The following is an 18,493-nucleotide window of genomic DNA, read 5'->3' on the forward strand; positions in this document are numbered from 1 at the left end:
TTTGGCTCTCAAACAAGCTTATGAAATAAGCAGGGGTGGCAGTATAACTCTTTACAGATAAGAATCAAGGTTCCAAGAAGTTAGGCCTGAGGTCACTGCACACCAATGTGAAGACTGCAACTTGAAACTTATTTCCAGCATAGTTTTCTTTCCTTAACACTACTCTGCTCTCAAACATCAACTGCTTACAGCTTCTTCCTTAATGCTAGCCTGGGCAATAGCCTACTTGGCATCGCTAAAGGTGTTAAGCTTTGTGTACATATCAATCAAAAACCTCTCCATCTAGAGCTGCTCTAAGGACAGAAGGGTTAAACTGAGGCAAAATTATGAAGTAGGAGAACTATTTCTTAGAGCTTAGAGCTTCCGACCTTCTCTATCTCTATCTTTCCTTCTGTAAAACCATTTGTTCATTCACTCACCAATTAGTTACTAAGCTAGATACTTTGTGAATACAGGAGTTAATAAGTCACACCCAATCTCCACCTGCATGGATCATACACGATAGCAGGACGGCAGATGTAACAACTAAATATACTTAAAGTTAAGAAATAGAGGAGTAAGGAGCTGGGGGAGCAAACAACAGGCAGACCCAACCCACCCTCAAGAGGCTGCGGAACACATCTTAGAACAAGTAACATTTACACTGAGACTTAAAGGATGGTTGAAGTCAACTATCTTGGCCACTGTTGTAACGAAAAAAAGTGAGCCTATCAATTAATTCAAAAAATGAAAATGAAGCTTATAGGTTAACGGACTACCTTTTATATTTTCAAAAAGGAAATCCCAGAGTTTGCTATACTTGATCCAAAAGAAAGAATCTCCTTAAATTGTGACATTCCTGGAATTGCATCATTCAAGTAGGTGCACACACCTCAACTCACACCAAGTAGGCAGGCATTTAATTTCTCTCCTCCTGAGTCCAGATTTGAAGGCAAGGAAAGAATTTTAAATACATTTTCTTATTTAGTCTCCATGAATCTGAGTTATATTATTCACATTTTACAGAAGAGAAAATCATCTGAAATAGTAGGTAATCTGCCCAAGATTACAAGCCAGTAAATGGGTACTCAGAACATGAAATTAGTTGATTGGTTTTAAAGCATCTATTTGTTCTACCCCACACCACTGCTTTTGCCAAATAAGTGCTCTGTGCTAATGGGAAACTGTAAGGGGGTTCTTTCAGCAAACAATAGAGATGCTTAAAAAATATTTCTAAATATACTAGCCTGACTACCCTATTTAAATTTACTATCCACCTACTCACCATACATAAATCTCCATCTCTTTTGCCCTATTTTTAAAAAGAACTTTGTTAACGTATAATTGAAAAACAATAAATTGCACAAATTTAAAATGTACAATTTGATAAGTTTTGACACATTGACCAATGAAATCACTACCACAGTCAAGAGAGTAAAATTATTCATCACCCCCGAAAGTTTCCTTATGCAACCATTGATCTACCTTCTGTCACTACACATTAGCTTATATTTTCCAGAATTTTATATAAATGGATTCTTATAGTATGCACTTGTTTTGTCTACTTTCACTCAGTATAATAATTTTGAGATCCACCATGTTGTAGTATGTAACAATAAATTGCTCTTTTTATTGTTGAGCAGTACTCCATTGTATAGATATATTACAATTTGTGTATCCATATCCATTCATCTCTTTATGGACATTAGGCTGTTTATAATTTTTAGCTTATACAAATAAAGCTGCTATGAACATCTGTGTACAAGCCTTTACAAAGACATATACTTTCTTTTGTGTATATACATAGGAGAAGAATGACTGGATCACATGGGTGTATGTTTAATTTAAAAAAACTGTCAGAATGTTTTCCAAAGTGGCTGTACCATTTTGCTTTTCCATCAGTAACGTAAGAGGGTTCTGGTTTCGCCACATCTTTGCCAATATTTGGTATGGTCAGTCTTTTTAATTTCAGCCATTGTAATAGGTGTGGAGTAGTACCTCATTGTGGTTTTAATTTACATTTCCCTATTGAGTGATGATGCTGAACATCTTTTCATACGCTAATTTACCATCCCTTTATCTTCTTGGGAAAGTGTGCTCAACTACAAGGAGCACATGCAGCTCAATATCAGAAAAACAAACAACCCAATCCAAAAATGGGCAGAAGACCTAAATAGACATTTCTCCAAAGAAGATATACAGATTGCCAACAAACACATGAAAGGATGCTCAACATCACTAATCATTGGAGAAATGCAAATCAAAACTACAATGAGGTATCACCTTACACCAGTCAGAAGGGCCATCATCAAAAAATCTACAAACAATAAATGCTGGAGAGGGTGTGGAGAAAAGGGAACACTCTTGCACTGCTGGTGGGAATGTAAATTGATACAGCCACTATGGAGAACAGTATGGAGGTTCCTTAAAAAACTAAAAACAGAACTGCCATATGACCCAGCAATCCCACTACTGGGCATATACCCTGAGAAAACCATAATTCAAAAAGAGTCATGTACCACAATGTTCACTGCAGCTCTATTTACAATAGCCAGGATGTGGAAGCAACCTAAGTGTCCATCAACAGATGAATGGATAAAGAAGATGTGGTGCATATATACAATGGAATATTATTCAGCCATAAAAAGAAATGAAATTGAGTTATTTGTAGTGAGGTGGATAGACCTAGAGACTGTCATACAGAGTGAAGTAAGTCAGAAAGAGAAAGATCAATACTGTATGCTAACACACATATATGGAATCTAAAAAAAAAAAGAAAAAAAAATAAAGGTTCTGAAGAACCTAGGGGCAGGACAGGAATAAAGATGCAGATGTAGAGAATGGACTTGAGGACATGGGGAGGGGGAAGGGTAAGCTGGGATGAAGTCAGAGAGTGTTATGGACTTATATATACTACCAAATGTAAAACAGCTAGCTAGTGGGAAGCAGCTGCATAGCACACGGAGATCAGCTCGGTGCTTTGTGACCACCTAGAGGGGTGGGATAGGGAGGGTGGGAGGGAGACGCAAGAGGGAGTAGATATGGGGATATATATATGTATAGCTGATTCACTTTGTTATAAAGCAGAAACTAACATGCCATTGTAAAGCAATTATACTCCAATAAAGATGTTTAAAAAAAGAACATATAACAGAAAAAAACAAAACAAAACAAACAAAGAACAGAGAGTACTACTAAAGGTAATTAGGTAATTATATTTTTTAAGAAGAATATAAATAGATATTTCTTCCTTCTCATAACTTATTTGAAAGCAATTTAATAAATAATATGTATATGAAAAAATAAATAAATAAAAAGATTGGGTCATACTGAATTTTGATATTTTTTGATATTTTCTGGCTACAAGTCCTTCATCAAATATATTCTTTACAAATATTTTCTTATAGTCTGTGGCTTGTCTTTTCATTGTCTTAATAATGTTTTCAAAGAGCAGAAGTTTTTACTTTTGATGAAGTTCAATTTATTCTTTTCTGGATCATGTGTAAATGGATAGTGCACTGATCATCTCCTAACATACTTCATGATTCACTTTTCATTGATGGATTCCAAGTGTCTAGAATGGTACCTAATATACAGTAGGTATTCAATGAACATTTGATTAATAAATAAAAATTTCAAGAAGTTAAATGCAAATTGTGGAGACAGTTTGTAGACAACATAGAAAATAAAGTAGTCTGAAGTGCAAAGGCATGTTCAATTTTTGTTATCTGATCTAATACAAATGTTTATTGATATAAGTACCCAAATGTATTAAATTCTTCCAGTTAAAGAACCTGGTACTTTTTACCTGGAGACAAATTCTTTCTCCCCCAAAATATGAATTTGAGATTCTGTAGAACTTAAAGTAGTAAGTCCCCTACCCATCTCCATTCTCCACGCCCCCAGTAACTCAAATCCTATATGAATCTTTGTAAATAAATTAAAGCTGATGAATTCTCAAAAACTCTAATTGTGCCAATTATAAATAAGCCTCAGGATGGATTTCAACCAGCAGCGTCCCCAAAACCATTATCTGAAACTCTAATCCATTATTTTTTGTTTCATAATTAATTTTTCTAAGTAGGTCAGTACTATTCATTTTATTTAAGTGCTGTTCTAGCAATCCCATTTTCTCAACAACCAAAGTCAACTACAACTATATCCATATTTTTAATTACATATACCAAAAACATTCTTACATTATGCAAAACACTAAATTAGGCAGTAAAAGTTTTTTTCTAATAAGTAATATGATAATGTACTATATTGGTCCTCAATTGCACATCTTGGCCATACAAATCTGGTAGAGTCCTATAAGCACCTCAAGGATTTCCAGATATATGGATGCTTAAATAGGTATTTCCCGCAAGAAAAAGCTTATTTTATTATATTTTAGCATCTAAATCACTAGGAACAATTACCAGAGATGTATATAAGTAAATAGATAGATAAACACATGATGTGGTAGACATACATATGTTATATGTATAACTATATATACCTACATTTTTGTGCGTGTGTGTGTGTGTGTGTGTGTGTGTGTATAACATCAAAATTCAACTCACTGGAACACAGGAGATAAAATGGTCAAGCAGCCAACAGAATTTGCCACATTGATGGACTTTACTCCTAAGAGAGCTTCTCAGGTCCCCCTCACTCAGAGCTTACATATTCTCCATTTAGACACAATTCTAAAAACTCCGGCATCTGCTTTCCTATCCTCAACAGATTAAATGTTGATAACTCAACAGTGTAGGTGGATCTGTGGTTGATACTAGCTGCAAGCAGCCTGACATGGGGAGAAATGAGAGCTCTGATACAGCCCATCTAAGCAGTGTCCTGGTGGGGTCACCGAGGCCTGCTGGTTAGGAGGAAGCTTAGTGGAAATGGGCAAAATTTCTGGGAGGAAGGGTCTGATGTTCTCAAAGGATGAAATATTCGAGACTCAGTGACAAGGTGATATGGATCCAATAGGAGATTGACAGCAAATAGGAATTCATTATTTTGTTATTTAATGCAAGTTGCTTTTTAAATTATTCTTTCCCTATGAATTTTACCACCAGGTATTTGTGAATATTCTGAGTGAATTAATGCTTCCTGACTTATTAAAGCACTTTTGACACTATAAACTAGCTAACTCTTTCTTAAAAGATACTAAGAAGATAAGGCTTTGCATTTCTCATAAAGGAAAATAAAATCACCACAGGTATATCCATTATGAACCACTAAGGTATGAATTTAGGGAAAATTAGGATGAATATAGAATACTATCCTAACTTTCTGCAGTACCCCCTGAACTGTCACCAGAGTTCTTAATTCAAATATGTACTCTTGATCTAAAAATATGCTAGCCCAAGAAACTGAATGATTACCCCTCAGCTGAAAGCATATTTAGTGATCTGAGATAGGAGAAATTTCATTTCAGTCAAGCAAATGGTTTTGGTTTTCTAACCAAAGGAAGGCTTCATCATGTGCGAGCCATCATTATAATGAAATGTGACAGAATTTTTTTAAACAGATGTATTTTAACGTAGATCTCTAATAAGGGCTATTTTTCATAGTAGTCATCCTGGTAGAAACTTACTCCAGGGATACTGTCATTACTTGGAAGTTGGGGCATTGCCTTTAGAATTAGTTCATGAAAAAAAAACAGTCTTTTTGCTTCATAGTTACCCTTTCTCTACCACCACATGCCCCTGATTACTAATACGAATGTGCCTCACTTACACTGATAAGCAAAGAGCCTCCTCCTGGGATTGGTATCATGGCCTACTTATCCTGGGCTTTGCTGAGGGTTAGGGGTTTATGGGGATTAAGAGAGTCTATTTTTGACCACCGCATCTGTGTGGCATACCAAACTCCTTTGGCCAAAAAAGAAATATAAAATTGAGATTACCAAGGGCCCTATTCCTGGGACTAGAGAATGAGAAAAATTCTCCACGACAAAATAGAGGACTTTTAGGAATCACTTTTCATCTGAAGTACATGTGTGCATGTTTCCAGCTTGTCTCTTAATTGACCTGCTCTTCCAGTATCTTCTGCCTGGAATCTGAAGGAAAACTCTGACCTTACCAAGAAGGTTGTCATAGAGTAACACGGTAAATAAAGTATAATGAGTTAATTTGAGCACCTAGTTTAGGGTTCTATGTACCCTGTGGGTCTTCAGTAAGAATTTGTTGATTATGTCTGACTCACTTTCAATGTGAATAAGCCACATACATATTGCTATTAAAATAAAACAAGCAACACAAATACTTTCTAACTTCCCGGAAGTGGAAGTAAAGTAGCGAATTGGAAGAACCACTCTCACCCTTCCTAATCCCCACTCCCTGCAAACCAATTCAAAGGAAGAAAAGAATATAAAGGGGAAAATGAACGTAAGAAAAACAATTAGCCATTGCAGTCTGCAAAGCCTGTAACGTTATCTAGAATGACAGCATAGCCATTGTTCATGCTGCCAGAGCCCTGCATGTTTGCTAGCTCACCCGAGGTCCTGGGAGAATAATAAACTAAGCAGATTAGATGTAGACTGATGCCTCCATGCCATCACCACCTCACACAACAAGCACACTGTTCTGAGTGTCTGAACACATGCAGGCAGGTAAACCCAGAGAATGGGCACTCCATGTTGGCGGGAGGGGAAGAGGCTGCCAACAAACAGGGCCTGTTTATTATTTAACAGTTGGTACTGCTAGAGGCCTGGCACTGCTATAGAGCACCCTCTGTTTCAGTGCAAGTCAGCCTGATTATGAGAGCGTGTGAGCCAAATCGTGTTTACCATAGTCTGTGAGAACCTCAGTGCCCCCAACAGACATGGAAATTCTTACAATAGCTCTCATCCAAACAGAGAACATCATTCCTGAGATGGAGGTAAAGGGCTTTGTGTGCTTAAATCTTGTCTGATCATCTGCTCAGTGTCTCTACGTGTACTTGCTTTTCTCCTGCTTAAGACTAGTCATTCCTTTTTAATGACATATTCCTCTGCTTTTGCTTACTCTACTTCAGGACCTAAATCAACCAAATAATGTGTGAATAACCCTCTACTAATAGTGCTGATGCTGTCTTGCACGCTTTGGCTTTCCAGCAAAAGAATCTGCTGCCCAGGACAGCTACCTCCTGCTTCGCCAGGACTGCCTCTGCAGTGAGTCTCTTCTCTGCCAACGTGGGCCACAGGTGGATGCCTTCCTACAAATCCAATCAGCAGGATAATGCACGACTATCACAAGAGTGGACCTTAATGACAAAGAGCCCTGCTTAGATGGTCACCCCATTAACTTTGATTTGATTATTCTGCCCCAGCAGAACACTTGGCTTCATAACCACAGATGGCACCAGCCCAACATAAAACCTGTAGAGAAAGTAGTTTGGTTCATAGATTTTCAAAATGTTAAATATGATATAAAATACAAAAATGGTAAGTATCGAGATAGTCCCTGGCTCCCTAGGAAAGCTCCAACTTCTTTAAAAAAATAAAAAAGTTCAGAGCACATGAAACAATCGTGATAACTAGGCAACACAGATCATCTAATCATTTCCTTTGAAATTCATCATAAATCAACCACTCTTTTAAGTGTAAGAATCTTGGCTTTTATCTTCAATACCAAGGCAGCTTTTGATATTATGTGAATTTATTCTATACAACTGTTTATAAATTTGAGATAAAACTGGCTCCATATAAACTAATTCAATATTTTGAAACTTAATTGTACCTTGGATACACTTTCCCTATGATCATGTGTAAATCACCAAAATGCTTTCTACCAATAAAGACAGAGGCATAACAAACTATATTGTCTTACCTGAAACAATGTATATTAATTTTTGTCAATTTTCTAATTGACAGTTGATATTTACATGCTGAAATATCAAAATACTGTTTGTTTTTCCTTAATAATCTTTCAAGTTTAAATGCCACTCAAAGAAAACAATATATGCTAAGTATAGTTAAATAAAGTCATAATTTTATATTTTTCACTTTATTATGTTTTCAAAGAAAGTACTTGTCCTTAGGTCATAGATCATATACAAATACATAGTAAATAAAACTACAACAACAGAGAAGGTATGAAAAAATAATTCCCTGTTTAGGATAAAGTTAATTCCTAATTTAATTTAATCACTTCCTCTACTGATCAGAGATGCTTCATAAACAGCCCCAAATTAAGGAAGTCAATTCTAAAATCAAGGGGCTTCTCCCAAAGCATTCTGCATATAATGTTCATAACTACTAGTCAATCGCAGAGCAATGGATCTAATTATGGGTTCACAAAGGGAAAGGTGCTATTTCAGCCATGACAAAAATATGAACAGGGTTTTTCACAATGAGTAGATTGAAGACAATGACATGTGTTTATCTTTGCGCTAAAATACTTCACAGCTAGAAAGAGACATTAGTAACAGTTCACACTTGTCAAGAGCTTACTATGTGCTAGATACTCTTTTAAGAGCTTTATATGAATGTACTCATTCAATCCTTACAACAACCAAATAAGTATGTACTATTATTTCCTCCATTTACAGATGAGGAAACTGAGGCACAGAGAGGTTAAGTAACTTGCCTGAGGCAGAGTCTAATAATAATCACTGTGTTGAACTTTTCATAGTGCTGATCATTCCGAGGTCCATGTCTAATTTAAAGATATGTGGTTCCAGAGGCTGTAAATGTTAGCGCTAAAGCAATTTAAAACTATCTAGTGCATGGTTCTAGAATTCCAAGTTGGAGGAGGAGGTTTGGAAAGACTGTGAAACCTCAAAATTTTGTGGATAGATACACTTTTCTGAGAAAAGAATATGAACCATGAAGCTAGTCTAAATCTCTCAATTGAGAGATTAAGGAAATAAAGCCATGGACCAATGCATGTAAATGTTACATATTATAAGAAAAAAACAGAAGAACCAAGCTCAGAAACCAGAGCTCCTGTCATTACCTTCTCAGCCCTAACGCCCTAGGGTGACTGGCCTTCCATGGCAGAAGAAACCTGAGTGAATGACACAGAGATTTTACCTCTGCCAGTTCCCCATAACTCAGTAAAGCAAAACAAGGAGACAAGAAGAACAGAAACTCTAGCGGAGTCTGTTCTTGGATACTCAATGCTAACGGACAAAAGGTGGAACATTTAAGAGATAGGAAGAAAAAAATTCTCTAAATTTCTTTTTATTTCTCTTGGATCTCTTAATGGTAGTTTATATCTACCCAGAAATCATCTAGTTTGTCCACATTTTTTCAAATTTATATGTAAGGTATTCATAATAATTATTTTAACTTCTTCTATTTCTATGGTTACTTCCCTTCCCGTATTTCTAGTTTTGTGCATTTGTAGGCTTTCTCATTTGGTGATTAAATCATGGAATGTTGATTTATTTATTGTTTTGTCATTCTCTTTGTAAAACCCAATTCTAATTTATTAGTGTCTCTCTTTCTATTCTCTAATTCATTAATTTCCAGTTTTATTTTTTATCAATTTTTTTCTTTCTGCTTTGCAGATTTTTTTTCTTTTAACAAACTTCCTGAGATGAATGCTAGTATGTTTATAATTATTTTTTCCTGTAATGTTAATATCTAAAGCCATGGATTTTCCTCTGAACACTGCTCTAACTATACCCATATGTGCTTATTTTCTGTAAATTCTGTAATCTTTGTTTAATTGAGAAAATGGATTTTAAAAGTTTAAAGTTTACCAAGAGATAATAGTTTTAATTTTACTTCTGAATAATAAACTATATTTGTAATAGATGACTTTAGTCTTATACTTATTGCTTTAAAATATATTCTTGATCTTAATTCTGCCACCTTATTTTATGTTATTTTAAAAATCACTTCCTTTCTTTTCTCTGATTTGCTTCATTACTGTGTTTTCTTCCTAACAGTTTGGAAGTTTTATCTTAGTTTGTTAATTCTTCTATTGCAGTGTTTCTCAAAACTACAGGCTTTATTTAAAACATAGATTCCAACTCTCATCCTTCTCCATCAAAAGATTCAGTAGGTCTGTATTGAGATACTGGGTATTTTTTTAAAGGATTTTATAATACTCATTCTGATGGTCTGATGGCCACATCTTGAGTACACTGTTCTAATGGTTAACTTTATACATTTTAATAATGGAGTTAAAGTCCTATTTTTGATTTCATGACTTTATAATACAACTTTGGATTATCTAAAAAATTACTCTAAAAATCATGAAAATACTCCCCTACACTTCCTTTTGTCCTCCACTCTCTCTTTCCTCTCATGACTGGACTTTGATTCAGTTGTTACTTTTAATTCTTATTATTTTTATAGCTTTAAATGATGCATCTACATCTGTTTTACTTAGTTTGCCAAATTTAGACATTATTGATCCCTCATTCCCAGCTATGAAACACAGGTGAATGAATCCACACTTGCATCCTATTATTTCCTCTTTACCTTTCAAACCTCTCAGGTTCTGTCATGTTATTATTTCTATATCATCAAGGTTTACACCATTTACTTTCTATTCTGTAACATCCTCCCCTCCCTACCCACATTGTTTAGTCATAAGTCTACTTTTAAGTTGATTTGAGATTCACTAATGTTTATTTATCATGGCTTCTCTTAATATTTTGGTAGCCTAAACTCATCACTAAAATTTTGCTGTTTTGCTTGTTTACCAGAATAGTTCATGGTGTTATAGACTCTGAGTACTTACATTTTAAAATTTTGAGGCAAATCCAATCTCTCACCTTTTGATATTTTTCATATATGCTTTCCAGTTATCTTTCTTCAGCCAGGAATGTCTGTAATTTCATCAAGATGGATCTCAGTGCTTATTGCTCAGCACCATGATTTTCCTAGGATACAGTGTGCCCTTTTCAGTATAAAAATTCAGGACTATTTCCAGAAAAGTTTTATTCTATTATACATTGAAATTGTTTTCCATTTTGTTCTGTTCTTTATTTCCTTCACAAATATCAGTTGTCCCAATTATTCCTTTGCCTTCCAAAGGTGTAACATAAAATTTTGTTTATTCAATTTTAACAGATAACACATTTACATGATTCCAAAATACAAATGTATGAAATGATACACAGTAAAAAGTCTACCTTTCATCCTGTTTTCCATCCACCCAGTTCTTACACCATCCTCTGACAGGTAACTACTGCTATTAGTTTGTTGCTTTTCAAAAAACAGATATGCCAGTAAAAAAATATATTCTTTGTATGTATGTTTTTATATAATACATGCTGCTCTACATCTTGCATTTTTCACTTAAAATATGTATATTGAATGGAAATCCAATAGTTCATTAACCTAAGCCCCTTTTGACAAACATTTAGATTGTTTCCAATATTTCCAACAACAACCAATGCTGTAGTGAATAATCTTATGTATATATTATTTTACTTATGTGGAATAAGTTCTTAAAACCAGAATTGATGGGTTAAGGAGCATATGTACTTGTTATTTTGGTAGATATTATAAAATTTATTCTCCCTTTGAAGTTGTTTATTTTTGGCATTTTGATAGATGAAAATGCATCTTGGTGTTTTTCTAATTTGCATTTCTCTTATCATGAATATTTTAATCTTTATTTATCTTATTATGTATGAGTGGAATATATATTAATATGTTTAAGAGCCATTTGAATGTTTTGTGCCAGTTTTCCTACTGAGTTGTTGGTCTTCTTCCTTATCAATTTGCAGGAGCTCTGATTTATTAGGGAGATAATATTTTTATTTGAGATATGAGTTGCCAATCATAATTACACTTTCTCACATCATTTAAAAACTATTTTTAAGTTTTTTTTTCTCATTCACAATTCTGGTGGTATTGTTAGAAGTTCTTTCCTTCTGCTACTTTCTATATCTAACATAGCTTTTAGTTCTAAAAGTTTTATTTTTCTCTTCCATTCCTTTCCTGTTCTTTCATAGGTCATTTTATTTCTCTTTTTTTGTTTTACCTCTTTAATCCTGTATATCTAATCTTTGACCTTTCATTTTTAAAAAGCTACAGTTTCTTCTATTTCTTTGCTACTATGGAGAAAATATATTATTTTCTGGTATAACTCTTTTTCTGGTATATATCTTGATCTGCTTTTCCTTATGTCACTTTTGCTTTAAATTAGCTAAGAACGGGTCCAATGCTGGTTCCTTTCTGATTATTTCTCATTTTTCAATCAGCCAATTTTATCAGCTTTTTGCTGAATAGAAGAGGCTGGAGGAGTGAATTGGGGTGGTATGGAGTTTCATTTTGGTGCCATGTTTGCTGGCACATTATATCTTTTCTCTCCAGCTCTGCTATGCACACTGTTCAAGGAATATGCCTCTGCTCAGTAACTTCCCCATTTGGATTGATGGGAGCCCTAAAGGACTTGCATGGAGTCCTATATGTTACAGATCTTGCTGGTCATAATTTAATGTTTCTTTTTCTTCTCCTAAATGTGATCAACATGGCAAAAGCTAACATGGGTAACTATCTTCACCTTGCCACCCTCACATCCTGGTCTGGTACATGTGGCAGGTTGGTTCCATTCCTTTCACTGCCAGGTTCTCTGTTGACCTGTATTGTAGAATAGGGCTCAGGGCTGCATCCACAGACCACCTAGAGCCTAGAATTCCCTGTTCCATGTAAGTAACAGTAGCATGTGTCCCTCAGGGTCATTCCATCTACTTTGCAGGTTCTGGCTACCACATATGTTAAACACACTCTCGATATCCCCCTTAACTTGGTCTAAATTTCATAGTATTCCATGGTTTGTGCTTTGGGATTGTGCCTGTCTTCTAAGGAAGAGAGGTTTTATGTGTCTCGTTTTTGTTTGTTTATTTATTTGTTTGATTGCCTATTTGGTTTTTGCATAAGAAGGTATGAAGTAGAATTGCATTTATCATCTATGACCTCTTAATTGGCAGAAAGAGAACTTCATTTATTAGCTCCTCTTCAACTCTTCCCTCAATTAAGTGCTTTGCCATTCCTGTCCCTAAAACTGGACTAACCCACTATAAGGTGTCAACTAAGTATTTACATTAGTTGACCATTGTATGTCTCCCACCATAAGCATATTTGCAATAGGGGACTTTAAACCTTAGACCAAACCTGAGACTTCCAGATGAAGCTATGAAATGAAGCTATGGTTGTAGAATGACAAGTAATATGGAAGATGTGGGGAAGAAGTTAGAGGACCACAATTAGTATCTGCAAAATTACCTCATGTGGGTGACTGACAGATATGTCTGAGTTGCTTTAATCTCTAGAATTTGCTACTGCAATGCCTCATTTTTTCTACAATAAGAGAATAAAAGGAGAAAATAAGTAAATTTTCTAGTTAACTAAACAATTTTCTTTTAAACATTAAGGTGGAAATCTTTATAATTATTTCCAATTTTCTAAAGAAATGACTTGATATAGTGAAAGTATACTGGCGTGAGAAGTTCTGAATTCTTACACTCTGTCTGCCATGTATTATTAATAAAACTTTGGCAAATCATTTAACCTACTCAAGCCTCAGTTCCCCCATCTGTAAAATGGGAAAAGGAATACTCCTTTTCTTACCATATAGGTTTTCTGTAAATGAAATAATATATATCAAAATGCTTTGTAAACTAATAAACAACCAAAAAAGGAAAAGCTTCTTAATAATAAAAGATAATCCAGATAAAAATAAGGTATTATGATACTGCCAAAGATAATACAGACATATGGGTCAGTTTATCCTATACAACATGATATGCTTTTGTGACCCTTTTGTGTGCTTTTTCTAATTGTTCAGCTAAGCTCTGAACTGCCATTTCACTTCTCATTGCTTTCAGTGAGTCTGCCTCTAGGAATAAAACTTCCTCTCCTCCTGCTTCCTCTTCCACAGTACGTTTATACAGTTCTTGTGTATTTTTTTATGTCTTTTTATTGCCTCAAGTCTGCTGTGAAAGATAGTATAGAGTAATGAAAAGGGAAAGAAGCTCTGAAGTCAGACAGACCTGGTTGAATCCTGGCTCTCTGTTCTTGTGCACTTTATTTAACATCCCTGAATCTATTTCCTCATTCCCAAAATGAATGTTATAAGTATTGTTATGAGAAAAAAATTGTATCATATCTACATAAGGTTTGGTACATAGTATGCATTTTTAAAATCGGAGATACTCTGAAGGACTGTGTAATATGTAAAGTTCTTGGGTTTCATCAAATCTCATTTGCCTTCTTAAAAGCATATTTTGTCTATTTCTACATTCTTAATTGAGGTTTTAAGACAGTTGACAACTGATATATTGCAATACTTTGATCAACAGCTTTATTTTTCATGAACCATTTCACTTTTTTCTAAATGCCACTATAGAATCTACTTTTCCTTAGGATCTAGCTTTTATTGATATCCTTTACTCATCTTACAGTTCCAACAGTTTCTCTGTTTCAATTAACTTCTTTTTGTCTTAAGTATCTTTTTTTTCTCTCGTGTAAAATAATATATCCCACTCGTAAACCTTCAGGACAGAGACCATATTATCTTTGTTCACAATGCTCTGAATATTATGCAAAAACAATATATGATTATGTATGTGAATATTATGGCTTCTATGAATTTACCCACTCTTCCTGAACTCATACCTAGAAGATCACAGAATATTATTATATGGCACTTACATAATCCTTTATCATTTTGCAAATATCTCATAATCATTTAATGGAAGTCTTCAAACCACTAGAATAGGTTGATCTTGTCATTACTATTGCTGAGAAGAGGAAACAAAGATGAAATGATAAAAACTTGTCAGATATCACATCTCATGCTATTAGGAAAAGTAGGATGAGCACTCAGGCTCTTATTCTCTTATCTGCTGATATCCATTGAGCTAGAGTTATCTTAGCATCAGAAGAAGAAATAAATCTATTCATTTCCAAGCATCATTATTTGGAAAAGGTCTGTTCAGTTTTAAAGGGTGATTTTCTTTATTTTCAAAATAAATAAAAGGCAAATTCCAGTGATTTGGGGAGGGAAGGGAGGCAGGAAAACCCACAATCTAGGGCCAGAGAACAGGAAGGAGGTAAAATTGGTGGTGAGTGAATCCTCAATCCATCATCACATGGGAGAAGTATTTAAAAAGCAAGGCCACTGTCTTTCCTCATCTGAGGTTTCCTCCAGAACCCTGTAGGAGAGGAAGACATACTGCTGTGCCATCATTTGGGGAGCAGCAGGACAGGGCAGTATCTCTTCAGCTAAAAGAAACCCTTCCTGACAGCTGTAGGGATAAATGTTTGTGTCACTAGGCCCCTTAGAAAATTATTCCCTAAAGTCACTATTGTTGTCAGTCAAAAAAACCCAAAAAACAAAAAACAAATAAACCAAAAATAGCTTCAAAGAGAAAACAATATAGAGAGAGTAAATGAGAGTAAATAACATACAAAATTGATGTGACCTTCCTAGCAATTTTGTGGGTTTAGGGTAGAGAGTAGAAAACACTCTGAGTTGGGATTTAGAAGTCCTGATTTTAGTTTGAGCAATTTCACTATCTAGCTGTGTGACATCAGACAAGTGGCTTAACCTCTCTGGACCTATGATCCTTCATATTTAAAATGAGGGGGTTGGTTAATAAGTAATGTCTAAGAGTCCTCCTAGAGATCAAAATTTCCCAATTTATAATAGTAATAATTAACATTTTACAGTGCTTTACCAACTACAAATGTTTTCCACATACATTATCTAATTTGATTCTTGTGCCAGTTCTGAGGTAGTAATATTATGAGTATGCCCATTTTAGAGGAGAGATTCAGAAACCACAGAATGGCAGAGCTGGCACTGAACAGATGTTCCCAAGAGGAAAATACCCCTTCAGCAAAAGAAGTAGCTAATGCTAACAAGGATAAGTAACAGCAGATAATTTAGGCTGTGAGCTCTTGTTTAGGGGTGCAACAGAATTTCTGGATGCTACATTGGGGCAATGATAATACACCCTGTGGAATGTTATCTGATGATGTATTTATCAAAAAAAACTAATAAAAAGAAAATTAAAAAAAGATACAATAATTGTTACTGCACTACACCCTAATGAATTATTGTGTTCAAGGTTCCTACAAAAAAAAAGTAATATTATACTCGGCTTATGTTTTAATTGATTTATTAATATTTTATCACAGGAATGTAATTTAAGCTCCTCATGATTTAGATCTCATAAACCTTTAGCATTTTGCAAATTCAAATTCCAATTTAAAGCCAGGGTGAGCAATTAACTTTTCTATCATCTTGTCAGGGGAGAAGGTTCGTGTTTAATTTGAGACAAAGTGACAGAAATATATATACACTGTATGTATTACTCCAATTTAATTTATGAGTCAGCACCATCCACCTTCGAAATGTAGACTTAATAGAAGGGGAGGAAGAAAAGGCCGTGCTGTCATGATAGGGCTGTGATATCTGCCCTGAATTTCTTATAAAAAAAAAAAAAAGTCCCTGGTTTGTTGAGATACCAGCCTAGATTGATTGCAGGCCTATTTCCAATTCTTTTGTTTTAAATCCAGTTACTAATTCTTTGCTCATAGAGAACACAATCTCATGGATATCATGGGGAGCTCCTACCCCGCCACTTCTACCTCTGCTCCTACCCAGTTCTCGGTTTCACGTAGAGCTGCCCCTCCAGGTTTATCCTAAATCTAGGCAAGTGAGATAAACTATGGAAAATGTCACCTCCAGGTCACTTCTTCATCCCCTTTCTCATTTTCCAAAGCAATCTTTTAAATACTCTCCACCTAAAACAAGCAAGCAAACAAAAAACCTCCTCACAACTTTATATTCTAATTTACAGGATACACGTGGTTAAAACCATGGCACTTTCCAGTGATCCTTTACAAAATATTTAAGGACAGGATCAGAAGAAATGAGCTCAGACCACAGAAGGCAGTCAGGTGAACAGAAGGGAAGTACTTCCCTTTAGTGGTAATTAAACACTGGAACAGAGCTGCAGAGAGAGGTTAAGGAATTCTTCCTAGCTGGGTTATCCTGTAATTCACCAAAGGCGCACAATGCTCTATGCTGATGAGATGAGTTACATGACATCTCCTCCCTGGTTCAATCAAAGGGAAGCAATTTACATCTCAAACCAGTTCTCTCATCAGTGGGACATAAAAACTGCAGAAAAGAGACACAGCAAATGTGCTTATTTATACAGCATCAACTCAGTTGCCACTGTTCTTTATTATTTTCCTTCACTCCCTCCTCCCTTGTATGGTGGCCATTTTTAATAGGATGCTTTAAATTCTAAAGTGAGAAAAACACAGGACTAAGAACAATTCAGGACCAAAATTAACTAAAGATTTCTCATGATTCTGACAATCACTGGCCCTTGTGGTATTAGGCCAGTCCCTTTGTTCCATTTAAAAATAAAATTGATTCCCTCTGCACACTACAAGAAGGGAATTAGAAGATGGTTAATGGAAAACTCTGGAAGGTAGCCTGGCAAATGTTTATTCACTTTCCAGGCATACAATGCTGTTCTACATAAGTGAATGCAGTGCATTTGTCAAAGAAAGGCTATGTTGAATGGGTGTGAGGTCGTCATTCATAAAACGAGCTTATTTTACTAATAGAGTCTATTAATCACAGCTTAATTATGTCAGATGTTTTGCACTTGCACACGACAGTGAAAATCGCCAAAAATGCATTTACCGCACCTGCTTAAATGCAGTCATATCCCAAAAAACTATTCCAGGGAAAGGGAAACAGCTCCTACAGACATGGCAGAATATGGGATTATGGCAGAGGGGTTTAAATACATGAGGTAAAAATGGTAATCATACTCATCAAGTACACAAAGAAGTAAAAACAAGAAGCTCTAGATAATTCTCTTTAGTGGACTCACTAAAATAACAATAACATCTTGATGAAGAGAACATGATTGTCAAAAGCTTGTCCATTTTACATTTTCTCTTTACATGGTGCAATAAAAAGGGAGCACCTGCAGTTTCTACTTGTGGGTTATTTTTTTTCTTCTTCTGATGTTAAAGGAAATCATGGGACATCGTATTTGCTTTAGGAGCTACTAGTCTAACCTCAAGTACACTCTCCCTCCCATAAGGTTACATTTGAGCTCTCTAGGAATACCTGTGCAGTGCAGAGAGGTTCTACAGCCTACAAAGTACAGTCTTTGTTTCACACACTTTTTCTTCATTCAAACACACCAGCCCTTTATCACTTTGGACATTCAGCTAAAACAGATTTCTCTGTCATGAACAGTTTTAGACAAATTAGACCAAAATATCTTGTAATTTCCATTACTTGGTAGCATCTATTTTACATCATCTCACTATAGTTTCACTATAGTTGTGGTGTCCTAACACTTACCTAAAAAAATTCTATTAACTACCCATCATGGGTATTTGAAGTGCATTAGAAAGCCATACACTTAATTACATTGGAGGGCTGGTGTGATCTCACATGAAACATGAGCTACCTTTATTAAAAATAGAAATTGCATTTCTTTAATGTGTCTTACAGTAAATCGGTCAATTTTAAACTTTCAAGACTGCATAATGAAACAAAACAATATTTGAAAAAAACAGAAAATGTTTACAGAT

The 18,493-nt window shown here is 35.1% G+C and overlaps 1 protein-coding gene across 13 annotated transcripts in view; it reads right to left on the minus strand.

The window, feature by feature from the left end:
* Nucleotides 1–18,493, minus strand: part of ZBTB20 (zinc finger and BTB domain containing 20) — a 797,904-nt gene that overhangs the window by 495,500 nt on the left and 283,911 nt on the right. The gene's annotated exons all lie outside the window — the stretch shown is intronic.

Source organism: Delphinus delphis, chromosome 4 (assembly GCF_949987515.2).
Source record: "Delphinus delphis chromosome 4, mDelDel1.2, whole genome shotgun sequence".
In the NCBI taxonomy this organism is placed as follows: domain Eukaryota; kingdom Metazoa; phylum Chordata; class Mammalia; order Artiodactyla; family Delphinidae; genus Delphinus; species Delphinus delphis.